The sequence below is a fragment of the Theropithecus gelada genome, chromosome 17 (assembly GCF_003255815.1).
Source record: "Theropithecus gelada isolate Dixy chromosome 17, Tgel_1.0, whole genome shotgun sequence".
In the NCBI taxonomy this organism is placed as follows: Eukaryota; Metazoa; Chordata; class Mammalia; order Primates; family Cercopithecidae; genus Theropithecus; species Theropithecus gelada.
The window spans coordinates 36326201-36341764 of NC_037685.1; the positions used below are offsets into that span (position 1 = coordinate 36326201).

General features: G+C 40.3%; 1 pseudogene across 1 annotated transcript; it reads left to right on the top strand.

The window, feature by feature from the left end:
* Nucleotides 1-14754: 14754 nt before the first annotated feature.
* Nucleotides 14755-15309, top strand: LOC112610647 (annotated as a pseudogene). The gene has a single exon (XR_003116457.1). The product of XR_003116457.1 is annotated as a heat shock factor-binding protein 1 pseudogene (transcript).
* The last annotated feature ends 255 nt before the right edge of the window (nt 15310-15564 follow it).

Sequence of the window (15564 nt, forward strand, 5' to 3'; positions counted from 1 at the left end):
CATCTTCTCACAAGAGGGTAAAAACATTTAAAAAAATTTTTTTTTTTTAATTTTTTTTTTTTTTATTTTTTAAAAAAAAGTTTTTTTTTTTTTTTTTTTTTTTTTTTTTTTTAATGCCTAGCTAAGATCTGTAATGGGAGAAGACTATAGACTGAGTGAGAAAGATAGGAGAGTTGGGATATTTGGGGAAATGATGGCAAGAAACAAAGGTCGTGAGAATCTTGCTTCCTAGGAACCAGATTCTGAGGTTCAGGGGAAGAGGAAGGGATCAACACTCTGATATTCGAGAAAACCATTTCCTTTGTCAACCTGAGCTGCAGAGTGATGGGTTTTGTAGACCACCACCACTCTCAACAACACCAACGACAAAGAATATGCTGTGTGCTTAGAGGTTTGAGAGTAACAAAGCAAGAAACAGAGCATTGCACCACCCAGAGTGTAGGGTCTGGATTGAAGGATAACATCTTTGGTGATCTGGCTCCACCCTTCCTTTCTTTTTCTTCTCCAGGCTATAATATTTGTGTTTTGGAACAAAAGGACAAATCGAGGTCCAGATACCATGTAGTCAGACTTGTAAATGATAAAATGAGCAGTCCAGCAGCTAACAGAGCCAGGCTTTCCCTACAGCAGCCTTGCCCTGTGGAATCCTGAGAGGGAGGTAGCCCTCACCACCTAACTGGGATGGGACAGGGTGGAAGCTGATCCAGGCACAGGACTCCTCAGCTGCAGTAGAATTTGCCAAATCTGGGAAGGGAATTGACCTCCAAACCTCTATGGGATGCCAGGCCAGGCAGTTGCCCCTTCTCTGCACCTCGTATTTCCAGCTCAGGATTTCTCAAAACTGTTCCACCTGAGCAGATGGTGGGAGGAGAATTGCAGCATCAAAGGAGCCCAGTTTACCTGAATATCCACTGGGTGATTGGGGGTGGCCAACTTTACATAAATGCACCTGCTCTTCCTCTCCTTCACATGGCAGAGGCTGTGACTGTAATCTCCCTGCACACACCTGCACACACTCTCAGCAACCACCCCCTTTCCTCAGGGAAGGGGTGGGCCCTTAATCCACTGTAACAGGTGTCCTTGTAAGAAAAGGGAAATTTGGACACAGGGACACAAACAGACACAGGGAGAAGACGCTCACATGACCACAGAGGCAGAGATTGGAGTTTTGCATCTACAAGCCAAGCAACACCTGGGGCTATCAGAAGCTGGACTAGGCAGGGAGGAATCCTCTGCAGAACTTTCTAGCACAGTTCCTTGTATATATTTTATTTTACTTTTTACTTTTTTTCTTTTTTCTTTTTTTGAAACAGGGTCTCGCTCTGTCACCCAGGCTGGAGTGCAGCAGCACAATCTTGGCTCAGTGCAGCCTTGACCTCCTGGGCTCAGGTAATCCTCCCACCTCAGCCTCTCGAGTAGCTGGGACTATAGGTGTGCACCACCATGTCCAGCTAATTTTTTGTATTTTTAGTAGAGATGGGGTTTCTCCATGTTGCCCAGGCTGGTGTCGAACTCCTGGACTCAAGCGATCCACCCTCCTTGGCATCCCTAAGTGCTGGGATTACAGGCATGAGCCACCACACCCAGCTGATTATATTTTATCAAGGCATTAATCAGATTGACATATTAGGATTTTTATGCCTTTTGGTTCTTTTGAGTGCCGCGACTCTGCTTTATTAACTGGTGTCTCTTAGCGCAATGCCTGGCACACAGAGGTCCTTAATAAATAAGGAATAAGCAGATGAATGAATGAATCAATCAATGAACAATTAAAAAGATGTATGCAAAAGAAAACAATTTAAATGCTTAATTGCAAGTTTAGGTGAAGCAGCAGCCAAAATGCAGAGAGAGGTAAAAATGGCACCATGTAAATAAATATCACTGTTGTGCTGTAGCCTAACAGAATCTCTCTTTTTTTTTTTTTTTTTTTTTGGTAAAGTGGTATATTAATGTTTATATTATCCTTCTTTAAGACAGAGCTAAATTTATACAAATTTTTACAATTAAAACGCAGGTGATCGATTTTCTCTGTTTCTACATAATGCCAAGAGGAAAAATGTCCCGTAGTCCTGGAGAAACCCTGTTCTGATTTTCTCCTGGTCTGATGTCCGTCCATCAGTGACCAGGTCTCCTTGGCCACATACGAAGATCTCGTGTGGCCTTTCTGTGGGGCCGAATCAAGCAGTTCTCATTAAGTTCCCATTCTTAGAAAAAGAAAACAAGGCTGGGCATGGTGGCTCACACCTGTAATGCCAGCACTTTGGGAGGCCGAGGCGGGCAGATCACTTGCAGTCAGGAGTTCAAGACCAGTCTGGCCAACATGGCAAAAACCCATTTCTACTGAAAATACAAAAATTAGCCAGGCATGGTGGTGATCACCTGTAATTCCGGCTACTTGGGAGGCTGAGGCATGAGAATCGCTTGAGCCAGGAAGGTGGAGGTTTCAGTGAGCCAAGATCATGCCACTGCACTCCAGCCTGGGCAACAGAGCAAGACCCTGTGTCAAAAAAAAAAGAAAAAAGAAAAGAAAAGAAAAAAGAGAAAGAAAAAAAAAGCAAGCTTCATTTTCAAAACAAATTTTAAGGGGCTATGCTAAAATATAGCCTGAAGGAAATGGGGAGAAATGAATGTTTTTATAATAATCCTTTAAAGGGGGAATGTCACCCTAATTTAATTGGGGCTTTGCTATTACATTTCATCTCTATCTGTGACACCGTTAAACTCTATTATCTAAAGCACTGACCCAAGATGAGCTACTTTTTCTTAAAAAATCTTCCTGGCATCATTTTTAAAATGTCTTTTATGAGTCCTTTAGTTCTGAATTAATTATTTGGAGGAAGGGAGAGTGAATCAAAATTTCAGTGGGGAGGTTTAGGGTTTGCATAGTTTGAAAATCATATTCAACATTGTAATATAGATTTATTCCTAGAAAAAATTAAAATGTTTTAATAATGCAAATTATGAAATGTAAAGAATAGTGAATCCTCACTAATAGACACTCACAAGTCAAACATCTTCTGAGTGTTAGCAACTCCCTAACACCCAGGACGCTCCCTCAGGAACAATGCAATTTATCAGAATCCAGAACTCGAAACTGTGTGATATAGCTATGCTTACTGAAAAGAGGTGTATGCTTCAAAAAGCACGCCACCTTGTCTAGTCTCTTTATTTTCTTTGTATATAATTCAGACTGGCCATGACATACAGAATCTCCTCTGTATATCAAGAGCCTTGAAGCCTGTTTCCAAACTCAGGAGCTGTAAGCTATTACTTTGTGTAGACTTTCTCCATCATTGAAATTGTGCTTGCCTCCTCTTTGGCTACTGTTTATCAAGGTTTTCTGATAAGTAAATAGAAGGCCTTTCTGGGTGGAGAATGGTTGCTATGCAAACACAAAGTAACAGTTGCAGTGTTTGTTAAAGATCTAACAGGAGTGGAGAGAATTGTATGAGTCTCTTTGGAATATCAAAATAGCATTCCATGTTGGGTAAAGAAAATATTAGGGGCAGACAAGGACTTTTTTAAAACTTAGGGGATGTATTATTTGGGATGTTTCCTCCTGTATTAAATAATCAGGTAGCACATGAATATTATGAATTTAAAAAAAATCCTTGTGGTCTGTTAACATATTCATGCATTTGCAGTAGTGGATCCCTTTTATCTTTACATTAGCATAGATGTGGATGAGACAGGTAGATAGGGCATAAGATATCCACAGAGTGAGAAGACATATGTGATGGTTAATACTGAGTGTCAACTTGATTGGATTGAAGGATGCAAAGTGTGGATCTTGTGTATGTCTGTGAAGGAGATTAACATTTGAGTCAGTGGGCCGGGAAAGGCAGACCCACCCTTCATCTGGGTGGGCACCACTAATCAGCTGTCAGTGAGGCTAGAATATAAATCAGGCAGAAAAATATGAAAAGACGAGACTGGCCTAGCCTCCCAGCCTACATCTTTCTCCTGTGCTGGATGCTTCCTGCCCTGGAACATCAAACTCCAAGTTCTTTAGTTTTGGGACTCAGACTGGCTCTCCTTGCTCCTCAGCTTGCAGATGGCCTATTGTGGGGCCTTGTGATCGTGTAAGTTAATACTTAAGAAACTTCCCTACATAGATAGATAGATAGATAAATAGATAGATAGATAGATACATACATACATACATACATACATACATACATATCCTATTCTATCCTTCTAGAGAACCCTGACTAATACAACACAGTTCTTTCCAATTCTGGGTAATTCTGATTTGTAACATGCAGGGAAGAAAAACTCAACAACCTGAAGTCTGCAATACCCAGGTCTTATTCTAATCTGGTTCTCCCCATTGGGCTCTGCTTCTAGTAACAAAGTTGAGAAAAGGGGAATGCCTTTACTATTACACAGCATAGAGTAAATGCTCAGTAATATTTGTTGAACTAATGAATAAATAAATGTAAAGAATTAGGCAGCTGCTTGTCTATATTGAGAATAGCAATTAATAAAATAGCAGAGAGTCATTCAACTTAAAATTCCAGGAATTGGAGCCAAAACCAAAATAGCAAAATAAATTGCAAAGAACATATGCAGGAGGGTGCTTTTAGCTTAAAGAGGTAGATGAATTGCTGTCAGAGCTGTCTCTTGATTGTATGAATTCATTTACGTGCTCTACAATGTTGCCATCATCGTTGTCCAAACATGGGAAGATTCATTAATGCTTCATGTAAAAAAAAAAAAGTGGGTCTAATAAATAAAAAACAGAAAGTATATAGTTTTATAGGAAAACCTAGAAAGTAAAGGGGATAAAGCAGTACAGGCAAAGAAAACTAGGAGAAATTAGTTTCCTTTATGTATAAAAGTCTATTGTTTTCTAAAAAGTAAAATTAACTTCAAATTGGACTTATCCATTATATTTTCCTTTTTAAATAAATCAGTTCCTTTAACATATTTAGATGGGTAATAGCTAATTACCTGTCCTTTTACATATTTAGATGGGTAATAGCTAATTACCCATCTAATTTAATCATAAAGCAGAGGATTTAACTAAAGGTCTTCATTCTATATATGTCATAGGCCTGGTCTTGGAAGTAATGACATTCCTGTCTTTCAGGGTGTTTTGTGCCCCCATTGAGTTGAGACCATTTTGAAAACAGAAAATGAGGTCAGGGGAATGAGTGCATTTTCATTCTGTCTCAGACAGGGTCTGTATCATTAAAAAAAAATTATTTGTCCCTTAACCTATATATTTGTCAAATTAATTTCTTGTCACATCAGCACACTTGGTTACAAGAAAAGTAAAACTATAGTTTTTGTTGGCATATATATTTTTTTTTCTGAGATGGAGTTTGGCTCTTATTTCTCAGGCTGGAGTGCAGTGGCGCAATCTTCACTCACCGCAACCTCCACCTCCCAGGTTCAAGTGATTCTCCTGCCTCAGCCTTCCAAGTAGCTGGGATTACAGGCATGTGCCACCATGCCCAGCTAATTTTGTATTTTTAGTAGAGATGAGGTTTCACTATGTTGGTCAGGCTGGTCTTGAACTGCTGACCTCAGGTGATCTACCCACCTCAGCCTCCCAAAGTGCTGGGATTACAGGTGTGAGCCACCACGCCCCGACTTGTGTATGTTTTAATTAAAAACAAATGTAATCCAGAAGTTTAAAAAGATCAGCTTCAAAACTTATCAAATCAAATTAATTCCTAAATTAACTATAATTTCCCTTGTGGCTCTCCAAAACTGTCAATAAATGAAGAACAATGAAGAAAAAACAGATATTATACAAATAAAAGAGAAATATTATATAAATTTTGCACTCCCCATCCTTACCTCTCTTTTCTGCTTTATTTTTTCCCTTGGAACTTACTAGCTTATCATATTCTATATAATTTTTAACTTGATTTGTTTTCCTGTGCCCCTGCTGGAAAACCAGCCATGAAGGTCTGGATGATTGTTTTATTTTCCAATATCTCCCCAGTGCTTAAATAGTGCCTGGCACACAATAGGCACTTTATGTATTTGTTGAATTGATTAAGCATAATGAAGAGATACCAATATAATGTAAACAAATAATCATTCAGGGTCCCGATTTTCTATCAGCATTTATATAGAACAGAATATGGTGCAGTGTTTTTTTCAAGGACTGCCAAGTCATGTTTTACAGAAACAATAAATTTAATAACATTTCTGTGGCACTTCAGCAATTTACAAAGTGCTTTCTCATGCCTTGTCTCATCTGATCTCTCAGAAGCCTCCTGGGGACCTTTTTCTATTCTCACCATGTCACAGAGGAGGTATTTGAAATTCAGACAGGTTCAAGAAGGTGTTCCAAATCACCAAAGACAGAAAGTGCTGGAGCCTAGGCCTGCAGCTCTGTCCTTTGAGGGCAAAGGTCGTCTACTCTCCCCTTTGTTGCATGGCTTCTCCATTTCTGGATTTCTTTCAGAAATATACAGAGTGTGTCCAGAGATGCCCTCTACACAGCCTCCCTGTCAACAGCCATCTTAGGGATGGCTTCTTATTATTGTTGTATCCAAGTCAGATTGCTGAATACTCCATAATCTGGGGTAACTCTTACTCGACTACTCTGTTCTTGTAGTTCTTACTGGACATTACTTTGTCAAATGAAATGAAGGGGCTAATTAACTCAGGTGGTTTCATTTTCTTATATTCAGATCCCCCAAGCATGGACTGGAAACCAAATAATGCAATAGTGATTCAGACACTCTGCTGGACACAAGACATACAGTGGTGAACAAGAAGGGCTTGGAAAATGGATGGTTTCATTTCTTCCTATCGATGTTCGAATACTTCCTCCAAATGTCCTCAACCAGAGGCAAATTAGGTTGGAAATTTCACAAAAGCAAGATTTCTCTGATCTCATAGTTTTCTGAGAAAACTCAAGCTGGCTGAAGCCAAATGTTTTACTGTATTTTGAAAGCGTTTTGTGTTTCTAAATGGCATCATGAATTCAGAAATGATCATGTAATTGTCTTTCATGTTTGAAGATCTTTCTCCTTCCCAGGGCTTATTGTTGTGTGGGTGAGAAGGTCAAGTTGAAAAGTATACACTACTCTTGCAGCCTATCTTTCCATTTATGACTGCGCCAATCTTTCCAAATCTTGTCTAACATGTATGCTCAAAAGGAACTCCTCTATTTTATGTAACTGATGATGAGGTGATTTTCTGGGAGGTTATTTCCCTACAATTTGCCACATTGCTTGACGTGGCCCTTCAGCATGGAACTCACAATGGTGCATTTGATTTCTTGACTTTAATCCAAATGTGATGGCTTCAATTTAGTGCGTTTTAGGGAAAAGATCCAGTTGCTAATAAAAAAGGATCTCGTCATCCTTTACTTACATTGTGACTTCATCCAAACAACCATCACCTTACCGCATGACTGAAATTATTATCATCTTAACAGTAGTCATTCTGGTCATTCTGACACTGCACTTCATAGAGTTACACTGACCCCTTTCATGTAGGACAGTTTTTTGTGACTAGAATGTCAATTTCCTTACTTGCCTGAGTTCATCTTAAATTCTGCATGCTGAAAGACAAGAATTACATGTAAGCTTGTGATTATATGTAAAGCATGGGTATATGTGTGAATGATACTAATAATTATCACTCCCATTTATTATCAACTGCGAACCAGTCATTTTGCTAAGTGCTTCACATGTGCTATCTCATTTAAAACTCCTAGTAATAATTATGGAACATAATTATCCCATACTTGTAACTGCCCAATGAGTTCTCCTGCCAGTTGCACAAACAAAGATGACAGCATTGCTGTAGAGAGAGTTTAATTGATGTGAGTCCTGCCACACCATGTGGGAGATAGACTTATTTCTCAAATCAAGCTCATGGAAATCTCATAGGTTAGGGATTTTACAAAGGAAGTTTGGGGGTGCCTAGGCAGTGGTGCTTGCTGCTGATTGGTTGGGCTGGAGGTGAAATCATAGGGAGCTGAAGCTGTTCTCTTGCACTCAGTTGCTTCTGGGTGGGGGCACAGAAGCCATTGGTTGGTGGGTCCAGGTGGAGCCATGTGTATCAGACATGCAAAAAATCTGAAAAGAAATCTCAAAAGGCCAATCTCAAGTTCTACAATAGTAATGTCATCTGCAGGACCTCTAGAATAATGGCTGGCATTATGGTTCATGTCTACAGTTTAGCAGAATTCAGGTTCCTCTCCTCTCCCTAGCCTGGTGGTCTCATTAGTTTTACACAGGTGGTTAAGTTTTTGAGAAGGCTTATTATTTAAACTATAAACATGTCTCCCAAAGCTATCTTGGCAGATTGAAGGCTAAAGGCAAGAGGGGGATGAGCTGGATCAAATCTCCTCCATTGCCATAATTTTCTCACTGACACAATTTTTGCAAAGGCAGTTTTATACTGAGTAAGTAACTCACCCAGAGTTGCACAGTGGAAGTACTGGAATTCAAATGTAGGTTTGTCTGATCTCACGCTTTGCACAGGACTGTCTCCCCACTTCAACCCTAGCTCTTTCTCCAGAGTTCAACTATGCCCACTTAAGTGTAATAATAGTTAATATATAACACTTCCTATAAGCCAGAATTATTAGAGCTTATATATTATCTCATGTAATTCTCATACATAAGGCAAGTGCCATTATTATTGTTAAGGAAACATAACTATAGAGGCAAGTTAGGGATCTTGCCAAAAGTCAAACCATTTATAAGTTATAGAACTGGAATTTGAAAGCTCACAGTGCCAGAATCCTTGCTGACAACTACTATATTATATTGGCTTCTCAGCTTATTAAATTCCTTTGAAGACAGTTTTGCAAAATCATTAGAGCTGTAAAAAAATTTTTGAAGCTACCTAAATATATTCATGTGTACATACAATATACCACACACACATTGGCATACTTCATACACTTTTCTTCATATCCTCATTATATAAATCATTTAGAGTTGAAACTTACCAAGCCAAATATATGCCATCTGCCTACAGAGAATACATTTAGAATTATGCCCCTTTTCCCACCCAACAAGTCTACCTAGATTCCTGTGGTCACCAAATCAAACAGAATAGAAAGGAGGATGGACCTATGTAAAATTCATTTTGGGTCGTGATATGGTTTGGCTGTGTCGCCACCCAAATCTCAACTTGAATTGTAGCTCCCATAATTCCCATGTGTTGTGGGAGGGACCTGGTGGGAGATAACTGAATTATGAGGGCAGTTTGCTCCAATCTTTTCTCATGGTAGCGAGTAAGTCACACGAGATCTGATGGTTTCATAAAGGGAAACTCTTTTTGCTCGGCTCATTCTTTCTTTGCCTGCTGCTATGTAAGATGTACCTTTTGCCTTCCACCATGACTGTGATGCCTTCCCAGCAATGTGGAACTGTGAGTCTATTAAACCTCATTTTCCTTATAAATTATCCAGTCCTGGGTATGTCTTTATCAGCAGAGTGAAAACGGACTAATACAGGTCTGCCACTTTATTTCCATTAGTCCATTTCAAGATGAGAGTGAAGAACTTGTTTTTGTGGTATCCACCAGGATCATGGGCAGTGGAGCAGAGGTAACCAGGGTGACCCCAGCCACAGAGTGTTCAAGGAGCTCTGTTCACTGAGTCCTGTGTGTAGACTCTAAATAGTAGCACTCTTATTCCTGGGCTGTCTTCCACCTAGCCCTGGGCACATTCCTATTTCCTCTATTTTGTTCTCCAGGTAAAGTGCTAGCAATCTATTTAGGGCAGCATTCTGATTTGGATGTCAAATAAAACTGATTGATTTTATGATTCTGTAAAGGTCACCTGAAAAGGTGAAACGATTTCTGCTGTGGAAGAGCACCCATAAATCCCAGCTATTTGTGACAAGTCTTGTCCCACTGTAGCAAGATGAATTCTTGGGTCTTCATCTAATCCTAGAAAAGAGTGCACATTTTCCACTGGACTTAGCTCAGGAGCTCACATTCTTTAGATATCAAGGAAGCTTACGTATATGAAGACAGTATGGTTAAATGAGAATCTGTTGTCAAATTGGTCGTAGCATAGAGCTGTAAGAATGAAAACTTAATCACACTATTCAAAGGAATAGTGCAGAAATAAGAGGACACATTTCACACCTGTTGGTGGCCTCATCACTATCCGTTAAGAGCCTAGAACATGAGGCATCCAAATGACTCAAAAGGTCAGCATGTAACTGTAAGTCTCCCATCTCTTTCACCTCTTCCAGAGCTCAATGAAGGCAGAGAGTTTTTTTCCTTGATGCTTCCTATTTTGCACAGAAGAGTGTTTAGCACAGAGTGGAGGCTCAATATACATATATTGGGGTTCTTGGTCCATCAAATGCAGGAAGGGAGCAGTGGGAAATGAGTATGGAAGAAAAGGGATGTGTTGTGTGTGTATGTGTGTGTATGTATACAAGCATCTATAAAAATAATACAACAATGAATGGATAGGCTTTGGTTCAGGCTAGTCTAAAGCAAAAGGATCCACTGAGACTGTTTCCTTACTCCAATTTTCTTAAAACAACTATGAATCAAAGGTAAGACACTGAGGGGAACTGGAAGTTACTTAGAAATGTGGAATGAGGAAAGGGATTAAAACAACTGCTTATGTGCCAAGTGTTATGTCAGACAAATATGGACTAGGTTACCGTCTTCTCTAATATAAAGAACTAACCAAAAAGCAGAGATTGTGGTTCCCACTATGCAGGAAGGAGGCTGAAGGACATAGTGCACAAATGATTGGCAGGGGAGTGAGGTCCAGCCTAGTCTCTTGGCTCCAGTGACTGCCCTTCATTTGTCCCAGTTTTTGGCATCACCAACACGGTTCAGGCCATCATTGCCACTGCCCTGGCCTCTCCTTAGTCTTTATAGCCTGCGTGATGTTTCTAAGACCCAAATCAGACATGTCACTCCTCCTCTTGAAGTGGAACCAAAGAAGCCCATAATCCAGCCATTTCCCTTTCCCAGCCTCCTTTAAGTCCACTCTAAGACCTCCCACGTCCTCCTCTTGCCTCTTTGTTCCCAACAAACAGCAGGATATGTCTCACCTCCACATGCTAGCTAACCCATCATCTGTTTCTAGAATATCTGCCCCTTCTATCTTTGCCTGGCTAATGTGGAATCATCTTTCAATATTTATTGGCTACCTCAATTCCTTTAGGAATCTTGCTTGAGTTCCGGGTTGATGTTGGGACCCTCTTCTCCATTTCTATGGAACTCCCTAAATTCATGTGCCATAAAAATTTATCACATTCTGCTAAAATTGTCATTTTACATCATCTATCTCACTAGTTTATAAGTTTTTTAAAGGCAAGAACCAGATACTGCCCATTTTTGTACCTGTAGAGCTTTGTACAAAGTATCTGCAGTAAACTTAACTTTTAGAAGTTGCTTTTCTCTATTCTAAAGTAAACACAAAGAAAAATGAGATTTCTCTTAGGCAGAGTGAAAAATACCATCATTAATATAAACTGTTTCTGGAATGAAGCTGGTGGGTGGGCAGTTGGGTGTGAGAGAAGACAGGGCATTCAGGAGGCAATGGCTTTAACTTCCTAACTCTACAGCTGTACTTTTCAGTACCTGATTCCTTCTGTCTGTCTTCTGGTTACACAGAAAAGTTGACCCTTCTCTTGACTAGAGTTGCATCTATTCCTTACCTCTACTCTCTCCTCCAAACCCATAAGAACAAAGGAATAAAAATTATACAGGCTCATCAGGACAAAGAAAACCAGAAACAAAGTCTACAATGAATGAACAACATCAACCAAGTTTGGAAGATAAAAAGAGGATGGATAAGTGATGATTGACTTAGCAGAGGGAAAAGAGCTGAAAGCTAAATGTCTTCATAGGGAAATGCTAACAAAAAGCAAATCAATATGTGCTGCAAACCCTAAGACAAATTGAGGGATCAAAGGCATTGAGGTACTTTGGAAGGCAGGCTCACAGAGCATGGCTGAAAACAGGATTGGCTATAGAAGAAGCAGTCTCCTAGATCCCATCTGCACACTTCAATGCCAATTAATGATCTCCCTTATCTCAGCATCAGAAGGTTTCCTTTCTGGAAAAATGAAAGCAGAGACTCTCTAGACTCAGGAATACTAAAGCCCATGGAGACAGGTGGTGAGTCACTTCCCTGGAAAGAAAAAGACTCAATGACAGTCCACAAACTGATGATGGCATCTTCTGTCCTTTCTCCCACTTCAGCCCACAAATTACTGGAAACTAGACTTGGATCCCTGAAAAAGAAACTATAGAATTCTTATGTTGAGAAAATAATTACCTGTGGCAGCCGTGGAGGTGTGCCTCAGGTTTCCTTTAAGAAAATACCCTGCAGAGAGCATAGGAGCATTAAGGCCATGTGTCCCTGGGCTACATTCAGTCAGTGACTGAACATTACAGTTATGGAAGACTCTTCCAACAGGCAACCTTTGGGAAGTCTCAGGGACTTCCCAACAGCCTGGCCAAGCCACTCTCAAAACTACACTGCAATCGTGGGCTCTTCCTACCCAATCCTTCCTTTTCTCCTCTCACAGGTGCCAGACCTGCACTGCTGCCTGAAGGCTCTTCCTACCCACTCCTACTTCTTCCCTCTTTATCCTTCATAGATGTCTCCCCCAGTAAATCTCTTATACAACAAATCCTGACTTGAGATCTTCTTCTCAGAGGATTTGAACTGACCAAGTGATCTTAAGAGGGATCCAGGAAAACAGGTGCAAAGATGGGCCTGGAGACTGACCCACACCCTACCTAGATTGCAAAGAGGACCCTATCCTGAGTAAACATGGAACACAGATTGTCCCTGGAATGAGATGGTGGCCAAATTGCTGAAGATGTCACTGGTGTTGACCTGGAAAAATGTCCCAGTAGAAGTTAATATCCTTTGCTAGTGTGATGATTCCAGATAATCAGGTATTTAAAAATTAAGTAGAGAACAATACCCACAACAAGAGCAGAGTTGGCTGGTAATTACAAACTTGTATTGCCACCCTGCAAAGGGGTGATGAGAAGCTGAGGGCAATAAGTGTGAGAGCCAGAGCGACTCTGGTAGCTTAAAAAAGAGTTACTTATTTTGTTGCAGTTGAAGAGTGGACACAGCTAAGGGGCAGATTCAGGATCTGATAGAGTTGCAGACCTCCAGGGAAAGCAGGCTTGTTGTGCTAAGATCAGGGTCCCGGTTAGGAAAATCTGAAACCCATGAGATGGGTACATCTGAATGGATGCCCCCAAGGATTTTGGCTCTGCACACACTGAACACTCAGAAACCCCTGAGGTGGCCAGCCCTCCCATCCCTAGCAAAAGCCATTACTCTGCCATACTGGAAGAGTCTGTAGAAGCTTTTCCTCTAAAAGTAAACACACGCTTCCCTCCTGTCTTTTCTGCTAGGCAGATAGCTCAAGTTAAATCCCAGCATATCCTGGCCAGAGACATGCTGGGTCTGATAAGAGAAGAAAGAGAATGCTTATCAAAGAAACTGAAAGAAGTAGCAGGCATATATTGAGTCTGTATAGTACCCATGGCATTATATTTTGAGGGCGATTGATCAAGGAGGTCAGAATATGAAACTGCAGAATACAAAGCAAAAATACATTAACTTGGGGCCACATTTTTGGAACACAGAATTAAATACCTTGGCCAAGGTCCCAGGTGTTGGGGCAAACTCACTATTAATAGAAGCCTGAACATGCTTGGTCCACAGTAAAGTGGAAAGGCCTTACTTTCCACAGTAGATGGTAGAGGAAGACATAAAAGATGGAGCAGTGCAGGCCTGCCCATGTGAATCCCAAAGCCTCTCCAGAGCGTTGTACCCCTCTAGAGGGTTCAGAGGATGCAATACTCACCTGGACTTTCAGCAATGTACTGCAAGAGGGTAAACAGCATCATTAATGAGTAACGTTTAGCCTGCATAAGAATTTGTAGATACTTTGAGCGGAAAAGTTCTAAAGAACGCAAGGCTCACTTCAAAATGTTTCTCTTCAGTTAAAAATTTCAGTCCTTCAAGTCCTGAATACCTTAATAGCCTTGTCCTACCTCCCAGCAGATTTTCAAGGCATATTATATTTTTTCAATTATACTTTGTAGGAGAATTCCCCTGCATTGATCTACTTTGCCACTACTGCAATTGGACATCTCACCAAACAACCTTTTTAGTCTCTCACTGTTAAATATAAACCAATAGTCAAGGGTTCACAGACAACAGAAAAAATTCCCTATCTTGAAGGGCAGAAAAAAAATATAGAGAACAAATAGTGAGAAATGGATATGAAGCAAGGTACAAAAAATGTATAGTTATCTTTGTCATAGAAGTAAGAGACGCTTTGGCCAGGTGTGATGGCTCACACCTGTAATCCTAGCACTTTGGGAGGCTGAGTCAGGTGGATTGCCTGAGCTCAGGAGTTTGAGACCAGCCTGGGAAACATGGAAAAACTCCATCTCTACTAAAAATCCAAAAAGTTAGCCAGGCATGGTGGCATGCACCTGTAGTCCCAGCTACTCAGGAGGCTGAGGCAGGAGAATCACTTGAACCTGGGAGGCAGAGGTTGCAATGAGCTGAGATCATGCCACTGCACTCCAGCCTGGCTGACAGAGTGAAAGACTCTGTCTCCAAAGAAAAAAGAGAAATAAGAGAAGCTTTTGCAGCCGTGAAAGAACAATATGATGCCATAAAAATAGAACTCTTGATGAGGAATTAGAAGCTTTTGAAACTTAAAAATTATGGTAGGACAAATCAATAACTCTATAGGAGTTTCAGAAGATAAAGACCAGAGTAAAGTAGAACAAAAAGACAAAAAAGAAAAGGCGGTTACGGTCTGAGACATAACTGCCAAGCTGGGCGTCGGGGAGATGGCCAAGACTGACCCCAAGACCGTGCAGGACCTCACCTCGGTGGTGCAGACACTCCTGCAGCAGATGCAAGATAAATTTCAGACCACGTCTGACCATATCATTGGGAGAATTGATGATATGAGTGGTCGCATTGATGATCTGGAGAAGAACATCGCAGACCTCATGACACAGGCTGGGGTGGAAGAACTGGAAGGTGAAAACAAGATACCTGCCACACAAAAGAGTTGAAGGTTGCTAATACTTTATACTGGAATCTGGAACACCATGTTTCCAAGCCAAGAGAAGATCGAATGGCTTTTTACAGCTAACTACTATGTGTAGACAGGTTTTATATTATAAAGTACGCATTCTTATCACATACTATATAGTTAGTTTGTAGAGTGATTTACCCCCCAGTTTCTTGAACATAGTATCTTCACATCTTGGGCCTTGGTCAGTTGTGCTATTCATTATTAAACACTAAAACTTTGGCGGTTCCTGCAAAAAAAAAAAAAAAAAAAAGGCAAATGGAAGAGAATAATATAAAAACAGGAGACCAATGCATTAGGTCCAATGGTCCAGAATGAAGAAATAGAGAAAAGTTGGAGAAGAAAATAATCAAACAAATAATAAGAATATTTTTCCAAAATGAGAAGATATGTGTTTTTAGAAAATGCCTATTAGACACGAAGACTGAAAATATAGACAAGACACACCATAATTAAACTTCAGAATGCTAAGTACAAATACAATCTCAAAAATTTCCAGAAAGATAAA